At 42.4% G+C, this 12,870-nt stretch overlaps 1 protein-coding gene and 1 long non-coding RNA gene across 2 annotated transcripts in view; both read right to left on the bottom strand.

Annotated features, from left to right (window-relative positions):
* Positions 1–12,870, bottom strand: part of LOC116056857 (ultraviolet-B receptor UVR8-like) — a 306,897-nt gene that overhangs the window by 43,946 nt on the left and 250,081 nt on the right. The window lies entirely within an intron of this gene.
* On the bottom strand, positions 1,078–12,848 carry LOC118493665. The gene is made up of 4 exons (XR_004895607.1): positions 12,836–12,848; positions 8,678–8,684; positions 2,486–2,490; positions 1,078–1,161 (listed from the first exon to the last, which is right to left on the bottom strand). It is a non-coding gene; the product is annotated as an uncharacterized LOC118493665 (long non-coding RNA).

The raw sequence follows: 12,870 nt of genomic DNA, 5'->3' as shown, positions 1-12,870 counted from the left end.
TGGGATTATTAGTCCTAATTTCATGGGCTATTTTTGCGGTAATGTATTTATAATAACAAAAAAAGAAAAGAAAAAAAGATCAAAGCTTTGAAGCATTGGGGTCAGAAACCGCAAAGAACCACTTCCACCTGTTGCAATGTAATTTTCTGTATACGAATGATCATTGTGGTTGTAGCATTATTAGTCCGCCATCTTGTCTGCAGCCAGGTCCTCCTCAAGAAATTGGCAACATATTATGAGCAATATAAAAGCATAATAGGCTATAAAATACAAACTTGTAACCACAAACAGAAACATAACAGAAAAACAGAGACACAGACACATAGCGGTGTTGCATAAAACTATTTAGTAGAAAGACTCTCAAAAAAAGAAGCTAGGACACATGTTTGGTATTTATCCAGCATATCTTGTAGTAGTGCCTTAGTGATGATGGATAATCAATGAGCAATGTAGTAATGAAAAACGGAGGCACAGACGGAGAGAAAAGGTCGGGAATAAAGGAGGGAGGGGGAAGTAGAAAGTGAAAAGCAAATATATATATATATATAGACAAAACACATGCCTTTTCTCTCTCAAGATAGAGGACAGCACACACACACCCACACACACAGATGCAAAGCTATGGGTGGATATACCAACATAAAATATATGGATGAATGCACACATGCACACAAACAAGCGTGCACACACACACTTTCAAATTACAGCTCAGAAAAGCCATTAGTTTCCTATATAAGCAGACCCGCTGATGAAAGCTCATAAAGGCTGCTATGTAAATAAAACAAATGAAAAGCCAGTGCTCAGAGGTGAGGGGGAGAAGGAAAGAAAGGGTCCCTCAGGGATTTATTGTTTGTGAAATGCTGCTCCATTTACTCTCACCACAGGAAGACTGAATGGTTCCATCAGGTACCCCATTTCCACCTGGTATTAAAATCTGATCTGAGTGATCCAATCACAAGTGGACAGCTCTAGGTAGAGGTGGGAATGCACCCAGGCGCATCTAGGACACATTTAGGTCCGATCACTCAGACCACATTCTGAGGTGGTGTGGGCCACATATGACCACACTCTTTTAGCCCTGGGCCACATTATGGACCGCCTACTCAACTGTGAGCGGAACTACGTACTCATTCAAAAGTATTTCTCATGTCACAGAAACCACTGAGAGTGAATCACGTGTTTCATTGCATGTTTCTTATGTAGGATTCATGTAAGAGTAACAGCTAACATTTAGACACACACACACACACACACACACACACACACAACGGAAATTATGTACGTTGTTTTTTGCATATAGAGTGGGAAGGGTAGATCTAATCACAAGTGGTCACTCACTATATTGACGACAATTCATATACGGGATTGCTCCGGTGCCGCCGGAAAATCCGCCAGATGTTCCTCATTTTCAGCTGGCTGTCCCATTACCTTCCGCTTTCTTTGTCATGGCATTCTAAACTCCGGTTAACTATGGTTAACTGCTCCTCAGATCTCTGCAGGGTAAATGGAGACAGCTAACTAGACTATCTGTCCAATCTGAGTTTTCTGTTGCACGACTAAAACAAATTTTTTGAATGAGCACATTCCACAATTTTGCAGAGGCAACGTTATTGCATCCGACGCTTAGCGCTGCCAGGACGATTGTGATTGGTTTAAAGAAATGCCAATAAAGAGCACGTTTTTCTCCTATCCCGGAATGCTGTGTGGACTAGCAAGACCCTCCTCCGCCGCGCTGTGGAGGAAGGTCTGGCAACGCCAGACTACTCAGGATGCATTTGGAGACACATTTTACTGCCAGGGGTAAAAACACATACCTAGAAGTGTTCACTTGTCATCAGATCCATCAGATCCCTCAGATCGGATTTTAATAACAGGTGGAAATGCAGCCGTGGAGGCATTTTAATGGCAGAAAAACTCCTCACCCAGCAACAGTCACAGCTCAGTGAATCAAAAAAGGCGACGGAAAGGAGATGTAGGTGGGAACCGCACATGCAGGGAAGTTGTGACCCTCTCACATGCTATGCACAAAGTGGATACACAAAGACACACACATACAAGATAATGCTTCAGCTATTACATGTCTTATCAAGAAGATTTTCTGCATGAGGGCAAAGAGGTGAAAGGTCGTGGCCTGGCCAAGCTCTCCTTATAGTTTGGAGTAGCAGAGACATCACGCAGTAATGAACAGCTTCAGGGCTAATGGAGGAGAATATGACCTCCTTGTACCATTGAATACACAACTCGAAGAACAGGTGTAATATTTCTTTCACCGTCGCTTTTTATTTCCTTTTGCTCACTCTAACATTTGAAAATCGCTCATCTAATGCAAACAGGCACTAAAATATAAAGTAGACTGGTTCATATCACTGCATTTGTGCCAATCAGTACACCAGTTGGATGTTTATCTTTTTACCGGTGGACAAACTGACTGAAGGTGATGAGAGCAAAAGGTTACAGTAAGCATAAATAAACATTTTCTGTTAACCTATACTGTTTGATATACAATCTTTTAATGATGTCCTCTTTATAAGAAATCACTTATAGTCATTCAAGCAATTCTTAGTAAAGATTGTTATGAATAAAATGTAACTTGAGTGGTTATTTCCCTTCATATAAAACATCCAACATCTTTCTTTAACACAGAAATCACAATGACAGACGTCATTTCACAGTATATGCTGAGCCTGAGTTAGGTTGTGTAAAATATGACGTGAACATGATCTAGGGTCCAACATGTAACAGTGTGCCTATTCTCCAAACTGCAGTTTTACCATAAAAGGGGGCAAGCAGCAAAAACATACACATCCAAAGGATAGCATATCCCGAAGCTATGACTTTCATCATAACATAACATAACATAAAATAAAGAACTGGACCAATGTTTTTCTGTTGCTATAATGTTTTTAACGTCTAGTGTTACCGTGCCTTAAAATGCATCAGTCATGTCTAAGTGGGTGCTGAGAGACCCAACACCCTGGGCTTCATGACTTCATGTTAGTATAGGGGCCAAAGCGGGACTTAAACATGCTTTCATCTGAGTCAACTCATTTGGGTGTACAGGGACCCCGAGTGGCTCAACCATCACTACCTCAGCCGTATTTGGTTTTAAATCAAATGAGAGGAAAAACAAAGAAATGTCCTAACATGTAATTGAATCAAGCAAAATAAGAAACAAATGTATCAGCTAGCTAAATTATTAGGTAACAAGATCTACAAAGGTAAGTGAAAAGCAAAGCCAATAATCTGTTGACTATATCTAATACGTGAATCCCAGTAAAGGTCTGACAGGTGAAAAGAACAGATCCAGCAATCGGTGGGAGCAGCAGACAGTGAGAAAAATGGGTTTCTCTACTTCCTGTGACACCACCGCGCTTCCCATGGTGTGGCATTTAGCATAAACAGATGAGCTAATCTGAGCTGTGGATAACGCACCTGCCTCATTCCACTAAATAAATAAGCCCTGTTCCTCAATCCTTTTCCCTCTGTGCCTCTCCCTCTACAATTCCACCCCTCCATCCCCTGCTGTGTCACTGCTCTCCATTTATTTCTCCCCCTCTCCATCAGTCGGCTAGATGGAAAGAGGGAACGAGGGAGAGTAAAAGTGGAAAAAATAGAAAAGGGCTCATATCATCGGTGGGCCAAAGGTGAGACGCCTGGGGAGGCAGCGGGAATGAAATTCTCCCAGTCCCATTTTACCAGCCATTCAAAGCACATTACTCTGGAGAAGGGGAAACTTATAAAGCCCCTGCACTTGAACACATTTCTGTGTGTTTACGGGAGACAGAGAGAGGCTGCTCTACCCATGCCTCAGTAATAGATTCCCAATTTAGGCTCGCTTCTCTCTCTCTCTCTCTCTCTCTCTCTCTCTCTCTCTCTCTCTCGCTCTCTCTCTCTCTCTCTCCCGCTTTTGTCTTTCTGTCTCTCTCTTTAGCTTTATATCTCTCTCTCTCTCACCTCCTTCCATGTATTCCTATTCTATCTCTCTCTATCCATTTCCCTGTATGCCTGCTGTCCTCACCTCGAGCTGGGAAAGACCCTTGCAGCCTGACTGCTTGGGAAAGGAATATCAGGAAAACGGTTTGTTTGTGTCTGCCCCTGTAGACACTGCAAATTGTTTCACTGAGGAGGGCTGATGGAGTTGATGATATAACTGTCATCTCCATAACTTGATGGCAGTCTATGATATCTGCACTGTAACTGTGGCCAGCTGCTGGTAGGATTGCTGCTGGAGCGCATTCTTTTCTGAAAACTGCAATAGTGTGCTGCAAAATAGCGGCAGATCATTAGAGGGAGAGAATATAAGAAATTGGGATCAACTTCTTTAGTGAAACCTTTAAAAAAAAAAGAAAAGAATGCAAAGGGTTATTTGTAGAAAGATATATTCTGGTCATTTGCAGAATATTTAGAAGTAATTTTTCTCACATCAGTCACATCATTAATTTAACTGAGAGAATAAAGCCATTTTGTAGGTTACTGAATGTGCTTATGACAAAAAGGTATGCTAATAACTGCATCACTCTTTAAACACAACCTCTTGGGCTATAATAATGTAACCATGTGGGACAATGCTGTCACTACAGTAATTAAAGAAATACTACCAAGGTGGAAGGGCAACCAGCTTATAATGGTTGCTAAATTAGCTTATCTGTATGGCATAATAGTGATCAAACACCTTGTAGCAATGGAAGACACTCATTGCAATGCATTTTAAATGTTCCTGGTGCTAACCAGGTCAGCATGGAACATGAATAGTGGCTGTTATGTCTAGTGTGATATATTGGATCAGGCCAGGGCATGCGTATGGTTGGCTATATTTTTTATTGACACAGATAAGTTTGAGTAAAAGTGAACTAATTATCATATTACAGTTCTATTACATGAAGCTGCTCACAGGCTATGATTAACCTATGCACTTCTCCTAGTTTAACAGCTGAGCGGTCATTGGGTATTATATCAACTGCTTTTAATTAGGTTACTATGTTACTCTTTTCTGGATTCCTACTGGCTGCTAGGGGATACAAGTATACCATAAATGCCTATTTTATGGCTATACATTTCCCTTTGTGCTAATTTAATATAATTGAGTTACAGATGTTATGGCGCTTTAACTGTTGTGCAGTGAAGATGAGTGGAAACACAGGTCAGCGCTAGTCTCTCTCAAGGTAAATGTTCCAATTTGAATTTAATTCTAATACCGTCATCATTGCAATAATTCTTTTGTCATCCATTTCCATGCAATGCTTATAAACATCTAAGCTAAGCTCTGAGAGGAAACATGAACTGAGTAGGGAAATACACAGCCCAATGTCTTGTCAGAAGCTGTTTCAGGCAGAGGTGAATAGACGTCAGCGAATGTCTTTGAAAGCCAGCCGTTTAGACTGGACGGCAGGCTGCCCATCAGTGACAGGCCCCGGGCCAGTGTACAAGTGGAGGAGCCGATAGGAGCTGGCAGGTGAGACCTGGCCTGCAGTCAGATCATACATGTCCAGCTGGGGCTAACACATCAGCAGACAGCAGCACCGTGCAGGTGGCCTGACACAGACGTAAATGTGACCTGCCACTGACGGACTCTGAATGAATTTGGCTTGATTCAAATCAGGTTTTATTTGAATTAAGAAGCATTGCAAAGAGGAATGCTGTCAAATGCTCATGAAAGAAGCTGAAATCAGTATGTGTCTCAATGAAATGAAACCAAATTGTTTTCATAGTTCATTACTTTCTTTTGACTTAATAGTAATCATTTAATAAGTGATCTGATTTCATAATGGAAAATTGAAATATCTTCCGGCCTTTACAGAACACCAGCATAGGGCCTTTTCATAATTCCCTCAATCAGCCGATCTTCTATTTATTCCCTCATCTCTTCTCAATTTCCCAAAGTAGAGGGTACAAAAATGGCCTAAACCCCTTTTTTCTTGAGACCATAAGGGTGTATTTTAATCAACATCATGTGCAAATGAAATGTCACGCCCTTTAATGTGAGAGCACTGTGGGAAATGTCGATAGAAATGTCAAGTGGTTGCAGGGATGTGGGACCAGAGGGGTTGATGTCATCCGTGGTATAGTAGACTGAGGGGCCACTGGGCATTCCCAACCTTAACACTGAGGACAGAAGAGTGAAGTCAGGATTGATTTGAGCTAGATCCTCAACTGCAGCGCATGTTAGAGGAGATAAGAGTAAGTCATTGGCTCTGTTTACTGATTTTGTTAAGAAATCAACACTAAATGTAGGTCTGTTGATAAGCTATGTTGATGCCAAACTTAGTGGGTTAAACTGAAGTTTATTGTTGGTATTAGATAAAAAAGTGAAAGACTTGGTTGCGCTTTGTTTCTGGTTTTCCGTCGATAAACACACAGCACACAAAAAAACGAGAAGGTACGCTTGTCACGTCACCATTTCTATATTTCAAAACTCAAGTTAGGAAGATCAAAATCTGTACGTAATGAATGAATACTGAAACTGATGCATGTATGTGTATCCATGTATGCCCAGTCAGGTTCACCAAAATGGATTCTCAAAGTAACTGAAGGTAAACACCCGTACTGTATGTTCCCTTCGAAAAAGCAATCAGCTTTCTAAATAATGTCTTTCATTAACCGATCAGAGCAGATTTAGGTAAGAGGCCTTTCTTTCCTGCTCTTCTGCAATCACCAACCAATGGGTTGAAATTTGCCGGTCTTAAAGTAGAGAGGGATTATTTTCCCTCGCAGATATAATGGTCCACCTGTCAGAGAGAGTTAGAGATGACGCCCTATCACTGACAGGTACACTATCACCCTGCCCAAAATTCAATATTTCTCAGTGGAAAATTAACTAGGAAAAATAGGAAAAATAAGGACATGGAGTGTGCACCTACCAGGAGAGACATGGCTGCTTATATCTTGCTTACGTCATAATTCTACTGACAGAGAACGAGAGAACGAGAGAAAGAGAGAGAGAGACAGAGATGGTGTTCTGGGCATGTACCTATGCAGACAGATTGTGCTGTGTATAAGTATGGTGCGCTATAGTGGAAGGGACCTGGGCTCAGGCTCAAATTAACTGTGTGGCAGACTGGACTGTCAACTGCAATTACCTGCCTCGCACTTCCTGGACCATACTGGTAATTTATTTCCTCTCCCCTCCCTCTGTGCCTTCCTCTCCCTCTCCCCGCTCTCTCTCTCTCTCTATGGTCCCTCATTCCAAATATCACTGGTGAATGTAAACAGGCCTTGGCCACCTCCCTGTCAACTTGGAAGGCCTAATAATGGGAGCCTTGCCTTGCACATTTAGAGGCTATTTTCGGTGAGGAGATGGGCCCTGACCCTCTGCTCTCCGCCTCGCTCCCTCTCCCCCTTGCCCTCTCGACCACATTACAGGACAATTATGTCAGTCTAGTCAGACAGGGCAAGGGGGTTAAGTTGAATAGCCATTGGCTGTCGCTGATTGCTTTTTTAGATTTATTAGATTACAAATTAAATTGGAGGACTTGGCGTGCCATGCTCAGGAGGCTTTCTATGTGTGAAAATGTGTGTGAGAGAGTTTATGTGTGTATGTAAGGTTGTGTATATTTTCATCAGTTGTTACACAAATAAAAAAAAAAAGGGGGGGGGCGGGGGGTGTTACATACGTGTATGTGTTTGTAGTCCACATTCGTCTTTGCATTGTAAGGATGACTTGTCCTGATTCAGCTATGTCAGACAGACTGAGATTCTCATTAGACCTTATCAGTGTGTATGTGTGAGTGTCATGAGCCGTAATGACGGTTGCTACAGGGGATAGAGTTAAATATATAGAAATACAGAGAAATACACCCTGCTGTGTATACGTTATTAGAAATCTCACACAAACGGCCGAAACACATACAAACAAAGAACTTAAAAATCACACAAACAAGAATATGTCGGTACACCGTTGGCCTATGTCACATCACATAGATGCATGCATGTTCATGAGCACAAAACTGCACATGCATGGCCATTTCCAATGTTTTACAATGGAACACAGCCATGTATATAAATCCAGTAATGAAATATGTGTATGCAGGGTAGGGGCTGTATGTGCATCCTCCGTGTCTATTCAAGCATATATGTATGTTTGCATCTGTATGCACCAGTGCACGCCTGCATCTGCATGCATGTGCATTCACTCTATTTATTGCGTGTACAGAGGTGATTTTAAGGCCAAGACACCCTAAAGGCTCAAATCCACCTTGGTAACGCGACTATCGTTATGATCCCTTGACACTAATGTCCCTGGGGGGAAAACAAATATTTAGCCATGATGAAAAATCATGTAAGAAAAGCCACTGCTTGGCTAAAGTGCATTTATGTGTATTCACACAGCCTCGCTCTGCTCTTTATCCGGTTGCATCATATCATCTCATAGAGAGCGTGGCAGACCAGGCTTTACAGCCATGCGGTCATACAGTTATTCAACTATGTGATTTAGCTCTGGGCTAGTGGCCAGATGTAACAGTCAGTCTAATCATCTGCATGTCTCTGCTACCCCTGCTACACTGTAACTTGTGGACACTTGCTGGCTCAGGGATATAGTTATTCATACAGTAGTCTTAATGCAATCCACATATCCACTGTATCTCTTCCCTCAACTACATTAGGTTACATTATCAGCAGATTCACTGAAACATTATACAAGACACCACTGACACCACTGATTCTTTCAATATATTAACACTTGTCATCTTTAGCCCTCATTTATTTCTCACTGTATACTTTTGTCTCTTTCGCTTTCATTCTTTCTTAATCTGTCCTTTTCTCTGTCTGCATCCCTTATTTGATCTCTTTCTTGCCCTCTTAATAGATCCAAATCCTGAGAAAGAGGTGCAAAGGATTACGCCCTTTCTTCTATGCCATCCTTTAAAAAAAATATATAATTATATATTATTATATATAATATAATTTAGGGAAAGCGAGCCTACACCTCGCAGGATACTTTCTAGGTGATTTAAGAAAGTGAGATGGGAGAGTGGATCCATGGATTGAAGAAAAAAATAAGAAAGACATGGGGAAAATAGAGGGAGGGAGAGAGAGAGAGAGAGAGAGAGAGAGAGAGAGAGAGAGAGAGAGAGAGAGAGAGAGAGAGGGGAGAGGAAGGAACAGATAGGGGCATATTGCCGGTTCCACTCTATTTCCAGCCCAGTGTCAAAATGAATTTCACATCTTAATATGGAGAAAGTGCTTACTCTCTGAAATACCAAAAAAAAGTGTTGGTGGTAGCAGCAGTAAAGGAAAGAGAGGAGATGGGCTCAAGAAAGGGGATGGAGAGGGGGATAACAATGAGAGGGGTATAATGCTGACAGTAAAATAAAGAGAAGTGAGAACTCAATTAAAGGCAGGGAGTTGACAGGGAGGGGGCTGGCCCTTAGGTGCATAGCGGTAGGGACGTATAGTAGGGGACTCTCCTGCCTTAATGAGCTTAGCCCCAGGGCCTGACTCACTGGTTGACTGGCTAAAACTGAATGACCGAGTGGCTGCTCAGATGACTGTAACTCAGCCGCCAATGTGAAGAGTGGCACAGACCTTGATGAGCTGATAAGTGGACATTAATTAAGGATGATTCCAACGTTGTCATCTGTGAATTATGTGTCTTGCCTGCTTGTGTCTTTACTGTGTAGTGTCTCTGTGTGTATGTTTGACATGCGTGTTTGTGTGGTACATATTCTTCTGTGTCCCTCAGGCATGGAAAGACTATTCATAGGTTGTGTTTCCAGCTAATTTAATGATTGTGCTGCTGCCCGTACCAACCATGACATCAGCACCAAATTCCAGTGAACATGGAAAAGATTTCCAGCCAGTTTACGGGGAATAATAACACTACTTGCGCAGTGTTCTTAACTCAGTGTTATCTCTATGTTGCTTAAAACTAATACCAAAACATTTCATAAACCTCCTTTTTGTATTGAGATGATTATTATTAACCCCCCCTCCTCGACTAGAAAGACTCCAATTATTTCCATGCCTGGACGGGAACCACGTTTATTCATTTTTTTCCCCACAATTTGTCCTCACCGACTCTGACTGGCTCTAACCTTTTTCCACTGACGCTGCTCAGATGGAACATGAAGCACTTCATTTTACAAGCAGGAAAAAGTCCCTCCTCGTGATCCTGTATGTATTTTCTGTACTCTTTATCACCACTTTAACAGCAGGAGTAAAATGAGAGACAAGCAGAAAAAAATCTTCCGAGACTGCCAAGTGGCAAAGTTGAGCTAAAGCTGGAGCGTGGAATCATATGAACTAAAGCCCCTCGAGGGAGAGAGTGAGAGTAAAAGAGAAAGAGAAAGGAGAGAAAAGGAGATAGAGGCGGTGTGATGGGCTGCTGCTGTTCAGTGTTGGGGATGATAAAACAGTGGGGGTGAAGAAGGGCCTTGAGCTATGATAAACACATGCGCACACAAACACACACACATACATATCCCCCCACACACACACCACTGTGGCTCACCACTAAAGCACCTGCCTCTCCATGGATGGGGTTGATTGCACAGCCCTGACTCATCCTAGGCTACATGTTGAACCCCGGGGAGCCTCAGATTGGCATGGAGATACTAATGGAGTGGAGCAGGAGGGCTGCTGGGAATGGCAAATCTCCGGCTGTGGGGATGCAGCGGAAGTCTATGTGGGATCAGGCTCTCGCCCGTCAGCCCTGAGTTTTGATCTACACTGAGGCACAGCTTTTGATGTCTTAATCATCGTCCTCAATCGAGCTCAGGGAGGTTGGGGAAAGGAGAGCAAAGGGGAGGGGAGAGGCGAGAGGGTGGAGGCATCGGGGCAAGCCCAAGGATGTGAGCCCTGTGTGGGTAGAGGATCCAAGAGGCAGCCTGTTTGTCTCTGGATGACTAAGTCTCAGTTGGCTCTGCAGACCATGAACCTGAGGTAAAGTCTGGATATGTTGTAAACACATTCATATTCCCGATTTTGTGTTCAGGACTGCCTATACTCTAACCCACTTCTGGTCTATGTAACAGAAAACTTTATAAATAATTGATAACCTCATCTACACAGTGTACCTGGAAAAACCTGGAGTTGAGATGCTTTTCTGACTGATAGCAAAGTTCATACAATGCTACAAAGAAGAACTTCACAGGAAGTCTGAGTCAAAGAGTCTCTGAGATGATCATAAGAGATGCAACAGAGAGCCAGAGTTCAGCACAATCCAATTAAATCAGCAACCACTGTCTTGGGCGAGGAGCAGAGGCCAGAAAGAGAGGGAAAGAGGTTCAGAGAGGAAGCAAACGAGAGATAGAGAAAGAAACAGAGAGAGAGAGAGAGAGAGAGAGAGAGAGAGAGAGAGAGACCGAGAGAGAGACAAGATTAAACAGTCACATAAAAGAGGAGTGAGTCAGAGATGTATTCATTCATCAAAAGTTACAGACCTCCACCCACGGCTTCTCCTCAGGGCTAAGTGTTCCACGGAGAAGCCTGATGAACTGATGAGCTGAAGGAGGAGTGCGAGGGAAGAGAGAGAGAGAGAGAGAGAGAGAGAGAGAGAGAAGTTAAGAACAACCCCTCCACCCACTACCTCCCACCACAACCACTATCACCATCTAAAGAGAATATCGCAGCATGCCGTGTCATCTCCACACTCCTCAGTTAGAAAGACACAAGCAATTAATAAGTCAACAAAACCAGGGTTTTTCAAATACCATGTCATAGTGCCATACTCCACTGTAAGGGAACAAAAACTAGCATATGCCTTCAGATCAAGAAAAAAGAAACGCTGCAGCATTCACTCTTCCTGTCAAAACACAGAGGGAGGAATGATCTAATAAGATGCTTCAAGTTTAAACTGAGGTCTCTAATACAACAAAATACTTAATTAAAGTGTAACTGCCATGGTGGGGATGGCACCCCGCAGGGTGTAATAAGCACCCGCAGGTTAGTAGTTAGTCCACTGGGTGTTACACTGGAGTCGTATGATCACTGATGTTAAAAGCGACTGGATGGCTATCAATAAAGCCTTTTGCTCTCTATATCTTTCTCTCATTTTCAATTTGAAAAAAAGGGTCTATTTTTATAGTAACCCAATTTGACCTCGATTTGATGTATCAACTTCTTAGTTGGAAGTTGAAAATATAAAAGTAAAGCCTCTACCGCTGCACAAAAAGGAAGTTTATACAAAGGAGAATGGCTGCAAATAGACACATCATGAAACGTCTGAGATGTGATACCTTACAGTGCACGTTGAGCTGTCTCTGTTTCTGATACCTGATTATAGATATGATAGATATTTGTTCTACTTCTGTTTTTCTGTAAGTAGGTTGTCTAAAAAAGTTCTGACATGGTTTATAAGAAATGTTTTGGATAGGTCGGGATAAGAGAGAAAGAAAGTGCATTTTTATAGCAATTGACCAACAAGTGAGTCAAACAAGACTGGTAAGGAAATAAAAGTAGCACCATAGAGAAAAGAATACATGACTCTATGCTAGTTAAGAACATTTCAGACCATGTGATTTTCCCTCCCCAAACTCTAGTGTCGATGGTTAACTTTCAAAAATCGGATTAGGTAAATAAAAAAGTGAGACTGGACTTTAAGAGAAAATAAATGTTCAGCTGCGGGTCATGAGCGAGTGTTGGTATTGCTCCTTATTTATGCCCGCACAATAATAGAGATTCATTGATTTTGTGTCTTCTCCCGTCCCGCATGAGAAAACACGTCATTTTATAGGCTAATAGGGCGAAGATGCAGGGAAAGAAGGCAGGTGCTTGCTGCTGTGAGAAGGGGAGGAAGGAGCAGAGGATGAGGGAGCGGGCGGACGGTGGACAGAGCCTCGGAGCTCCCCCGTCCTGGGAGGCTCAGACACGCTGCTGGTGTCTGCTAATAGATATATACACTGTCAGTATATATATCTATGGTGTCTGCTGGCG

The sequence above is a fragment of the Sander lucioperca genome, chromosome 2 (genome assembly GCF_008315115.2).
Source record: "Sander lucioperca isolate FBNREF2018 chromosome 2, SLUC_FBN_1.2, whole genome shotgun sequence".
Taxonomy (NCBI): Eukaryota; Metazoa; Chordata; class Actinopteri; order Perciformes; family Percidae; genus Sander; species Sander lucioperca.
The sequence above is the reverse complement of the archived record's forward strand: the minus strand, read 5'-3'. Positions and strand labels throughout refer to the sequence as shown.